A 6,110-nucleotide genomic window follows, 5' to 3' on the forward strand; every position below is an offset into this window, starting at 1 on the left:
AAGTACCCACGACAGGCAAGGGCCCAAAACGTAGTGAGGTGACATCAAAATTGCCTATCTCAAAACCACCTGGTTTTGCAGAGGGTCACCTGGGTTTTTGGTCCCGTGCTCGGCGGCCATCTAGGGAAACCTACCAAACCCACACATTTCTGAAAACTAGACACCCGGGGGCTTCCAGGGAGGTATGGCTTGCGCGGATCGTAGTGAGGTGACATCAACATTGCCTATCAAAAAATGTTTTGGGCCCGTTGCCTGCTTTTTGCCCCCCGGGGGGGCAGAAAGTCCACTAGATGCCAGGGAGTTTTTTGGGCAAATTTTTATTAGGGTGGGGGCTGCCCAAAATGGGCATGCCAATGTTCCCACCCTAATTAAAATTTGCCCAACAAGTCCCTGGCGTCTAGTGGGCTTTTTACTCCTCTGGGGGGGGGGGGGGCAGATTTGAGCTACTGCCCCATCTGCCCTCCAGGGGGGGCAGAAAGGGTGTTATTTTTGTGGGTGTGGTGGCAACTTGGGCATGCCCATTTTGGAAGCCCCCACCCTAATTCAAATTTGCCCCAAAAAAATCCCTGGCGTCTAGTGGGCTTTTTACCCCCCGGCAGGGCAGATTGGGGGCTAATGCCCCAATCTGCCCCCCCGGGGGGCATAAAGTCCACTAGACGCCAAGGTGTTTTTGGGCAAATTTTAATTATGGGTAGGGGCTGCCCAAAACGGGCATGCCAATGCCCCCACCCTAATTAAAATTTGCCAAACAAATCCCTGGCGTCTAGTGGGCTTTCTGCCCCCCTGGGGGGGGCAGATTGGGGGCTACTGCCCCATCTGCCCCCCAGGGGGGCAGGAAGGCTGTTATTTTTGCGGGGGAGGAGGTGGGGGCATGGGCATGCCCGTTTTGGGAGCCCCAACCCTAATTCAAATTTGCCCCAAAAAAACTCTCTGGCGTCTATTGGGCTTTTTGCCCCACCTGGCGGAGCAGATTGAAGGGTGTATAGAAACTAATGTAGATGCCAAGAATAGATAAAGTTGGCACTTGGTAATGATGGGTATTTTATGGTGGCTCTAAAATGCCATCAGAGGGGTGATTGATGGAGCAAGGATTCGAGAAAATGAAACTTTGTCTGAGAAATCCCTCATTAACAGTACTAATCATTAGAAATAGTAAAGAAAACGAAATTAATACGCACAACATTTACATATGGGAAAAAGAGCTTTACACATGCTTAATTAATGAAAATAGAATGCAACGTGACTAAAACCCGTTTTAAACTGGAAAACGCTTTTGCGCATGTGCGAAATAGCATTACGTAGATAGTAACGTGACTAACCCGTTTGTGAGTGAAAATTCTCGTGCATGCACAAGAACCATTAACAGTAGGTCTTGAGGCACTGCATGCCTGGCATATGCTTGCCTGAATTTAAAGAAAGCTATTGCTGCTAATGCTTTCGCTTAAAGAAAGAGAAAATAACATAGGTTAGAGTAGAAGAGGGTGGTGAACAGTGAAAATCACATAATTGAGAAATTAACATTTGTTTATGATTCCTTTCTTTTTTTAAATTGTTCTTTTTATTAAAAACAAATGAACACATAAAATAGTACATTACAGACAATATCATGTACCATGCTGCAATCGGCAACCCTCCAAATAAAAGGCGTATCCCCCGCCGGGGTAGAAGATATCCCAGAACATCGGTCGGGTAAGCATTACTCAGTTTCCAAAAGAGATAGGTCTCTCAGCGGCTCACAGATGTCCCCCCTGTAGGTGTTCCATTTCTGCCATACTTGCGACCATTTGTTAGGGCAGCCTCGTGAAATATATACAGTTTTTTCTGTGAACATACAATGGTCCATGTCATTTTCCCAAAGCCTCAGGGACGGTTTTTCTCTTGCTCCCCACAGCTTTGCAATATTGCGTTTGGCAACTATCATTCCCAATGACACCCATACCTTATCCTTGACGTTTAGGTCTGTAGGGCCCTAGATATTTAAAAGGCATAACTTAAAATTGCAGTCAGTTGTTACCCCCATGACTTCTGTCATACAATTTGTGACCCTTTCCCGGTATCTCTGGATTAATGGACACTCCCAGAGTGTAAGTATGAATCTTCCGTCCAGCCCACAGCCCTTGATGCAAACTGCGTCCTCCCTAAAGCCCATCTCCATCAATGTTGGCCCCGAATAATATATCCTATGTAATATATTGAGTTGAACTAGCCTCATTCTGGATGAGACTGCAGGTTCTTTGGGGGATGCGAGCGCTTCTATCCATTCCCCATCATCCAGCTCCCCTACGTCGTGATCCCAGTGAACACGGAGTCGGAGAAGGGTATTGGGGGAATTGTTTATGTGTTTTTTATATATCATGGAGATTGCTTTCTCCAGGAGGTGGCCATCTAGTATTCTGTCCTCTAGCGGTGAGGATTCTGGCAGATTATCACCCCTGGGTATCACCGCTTGCAGCGTGTGTATGACCTGAAGGTATCTGTAGTGTTCTGAGCCAGATAGGTCATATTCATCTCTCAACTGGTCAAAGTAGAGTAATCCACCATCCCTCCACATGTCCCCCACTGAAGATAAACCGATTAGGTCCCATCTATCAAACCCTTTAGTGACCCTTATGTTCCCTAATTGGGCTGAGTCACAGAGTCGGGTGGCCAGTGTGATTGTGTCCTTCCACCCCAAGCTCAGTGTGGCGTCCCTCCATACCTTGAATAAGTGATTGGTGGGCCCTGTTAGTTTTATTCTAGAAGGATTAGCATATAACGCTCCCATCGATCCATGTTGAAGCCGGGATCATTCTTCGGTCCGTATGTACAATGATTAATAGTAGTGAGATGAGCTGCCCAGCAGTATCATCCAATATCGGGGAGTGCGAAGCCTCCATCGTATCACCCCCTTGTGAGCTTAGAGAGATATTTGTGGAGGTTTCCCCTCCCAGAGGAGCTCCCTCAACACTGAATCGATTGATTTAAAATATGCTTGTGTTATCGGGAGTAGTGCATTGTGGAGCGCATAAAGAAAACGAGGAAGTGACATCATTTTAAACAGTGCGGCCCTCTCTAGTAGGGATAGAGGGAGCGATTTCCAGTGTGTGACATCACTTTTTAGGCGCTGTAACGGGGGAAGAAGATTCTGATCATATGAGAGTGTCAAATGTTTGGAGACATGAATCCCCAGGTATTTAAAACTGGTGGGGGCGAGTGTTATGGTAAAGCCTCTGCGCAAAGTCGGGGTTGTCGCGCTCAAGACATAGAGGACCGATTTAGACCAGTTAATGGTGTATCCTGAAAATTCCCCAAGGACCAGGAAGATGTAAAGCACTCGATTTAAAGAGGCTGCCGGTGAAGCTAAATAAAGTAAGATATCATCAGCATAGAGTAATATACGGTCCTCCCAATCTGGTGCACATCTCAAGCCTCTAATTATCGGGTCCTTCCTTATCCACATCACCAATGGTTCCAAAATGAGGGCAAAAATTCATGTAGGGAGGGGGCAACCTTGGTGAGTGTCCCTACCCAGCTCAAATGGAGAGGACACCCAGTTATTGACCACTATATGAGCCATGGGGGCGGCAAATAGGAGGCGTACACAACTCAGGAAACCAGGGCCGAAGCCTAGTTTTTGCAATACAGCCAACATATATGACCATTCGATCGTATCAAAGGCCATGGCTGCATCGAGTGAGACCACCACTGCATCTTCCAGAATAGTGTTGGCCCTTGCCAGGACTCCGTGAAGTCTCCACAAGTTGAGCGAAGTATTCCTGGCTGGCATAAAGCCAGATTGGTCAGGATGAACAATATAATTAATCACTGTCAGAAGACGGGTAGCGAGTACCTTAGCCAGGATCTTGGCCTCCGCGTTTAAAAGCGATATCGGCCTGTAGGACGAACACAAGTGGTTCGGTTTTCCTTGTTTGTGGATTACCACAATATTGGCCAGTCTCTGATCTAATGGGAGCAGTCCTTCGTCCCGACTGTCTTGGAACATTCTAACTAGAAATGTTGTGATTTTACTTAAGGTCAACTTATATAGTTCCACCGGCAAGCCATTCGGATCTGAGGTTTTCCCCCCATGCAGGTCGTGGATAGCTTTCTCCACTTCTCCAACCTCCAATTCTCTGTCCAGGTCAGATCGCTCCTCGTCAGAAAGCCTAGGAAGTGGGATGTCGTGGAGCATAGAGAGTGCATCAGTTTTCAGTGTACTTCGTTCGGGACGTGTATACTTCTTTGAAGTAGTCGGCAAACTCATTAGCAATGGCCTGCGGGTCGGAGGTCAAGCCACCGGTTTTAGTGGCTAGTTCCACCACTATACAACTCGCCTGGTCTCTGCGGTCAAGCCATGCAAGTAGCTTTCCTGCTTTGGCACCCAATTCATAGACCCTACACTGCGTGGCTCTGTGCTGTGTCTTGGCCGCATCCCTCGCCATAGCCCGAAACTCGTTTTGCATGAGTAGCCATTCATGTCTTTTCACCTCTGAGTCAGTTTCCTGAAGACTATTTTCTATTGTTAAGATATCCGTTTCCAACCGGTCGAGATCCTCACGCTTCTCTCTCTTGGAGGTGGCAATTTGGGAGACGGCAGTCCCTCGTATAACCGTTTTATAAGCATTCCATAGCACCACTGCCGAATCTACTGAATTTTCATTTTCATGAAAGTAGTGCTCCGTGTCACTTTTAGTATCTTGGGGACCTTAAAATACCAGGGGTTTATTGGGGCTGTTCTTCCTACTAACGGTTCCCCCTCTTCAACCCGAGCCCACAAGGGTGTATGGTCTGAGATACCTCGGGCTAAGTGAGTAATTTCTCTAATGTGACCCAGCTGATCTGCAGGTGTGATTATGTAGTCTATGCGGGACTGCATTTTATGGGCCCCCCAGTAGAACGTTTATTATCTCTCCGTGGGTTGAAACGCACGCCAGGTATCAGTAAGGCCCAGTGCTTTCAGGAAATTGTTAAACCGTGTACACGTTACTGGTAATGTCTTGGGCGGCCATCTATCCAAGCTATCCGATACTATGTAATTAAAGTCCCTTCCAATAAAGATTCTCCCTTCGGATAGTGAAAGCAAAAAATCGCCTAGATCTTTGAAGGCTGGACCCTGTAGTCCCAGAGGGATATCCACAGACACAAGATTAAGTGTGCGCCCTTCCCAGCACCCGGTAACAGCCACAAATCTTCCCTGGATGTCCAACTTTGTGGAGTTGATTTTCATCGAAAAGTTTTTCGGGAGCAATATCCCCACACCACGAGAACCAGACCCAAAGGCTGAGTGTGCCACCATTTTGAAACCCCAGAGAGTCAGTGCCTGGCATGTATTACCCAAAAGGTGTGTCTCCTGGAGTAGAGCTACATCTGACAGGTGTCTTTTGATATATTGCAAAACAATGCCTAGTTTAATCTTGTCCCCGAGACCGATGATGTTCCAGGACAGCAAATTAAATCCTGCTATTCGTGGCGTACCCATGGCTTAAAGGTATATACCTGAGGCCATCCACATGATGCATCATAGGAGAATCCCGCCCAAACCACCCTTTACCCAAGTCAGTCTGGGCGATCAGCGAAGATCCCACACATTTACACAGGAACTTTGGTGTGTTGAAACTCCCCCGGGTGACCCCCTCCCCGGGTCTCTTCAGTGGATCAGAGCAAGACCCGTTAGCAGACCTCATGCCTTTGCCCCAATAGAGGCACAGCACTCTGAGGGGCCATCCCCTCAGACCTTCGTGGAGAATAATGTGCTTGTGAATGTGGGCCCATTCAGTACATTGAGGCCCAGCACGGAATTTCACAGTCACCAGCATGCCATGGAAATCAATCGTCCCGTGTCTGTAAAGCAACAAAACTAAACAACATATAACGTAGCCCCCCTCCCCACCTTGCACTTGCGAACGCCCAAAAGGGGCATAATGAATGTGGTTATGAGCTAAGATACATCATTCACAGGTATCTCGCCCTCCCAACATATCAAACTCGACTCCCCTCCCTGCCTCCCTGCATGGCGGAAATAAAACCTCCCGCCTCCCCAAACATGCAGAGTGCATTTCGCCCACCTCTTAAACTAATAGGTGCGTGCAACTCACTGGGCACCTGCTCCAATTCCGAAAGTCATTCAGAAG

Source organism: Triturus cristatus, chromosome 8, assembly GCF_964204655.1.
Source record: "Triturus cristatus chromosome 8, aTriCri1.1, whole genome shotgun sequence".
NCBI lineage: Eukaryota > Metazoa > Chordata > Amphibia > Caudata > Salamandridae > Triturus > Triturus cristatus.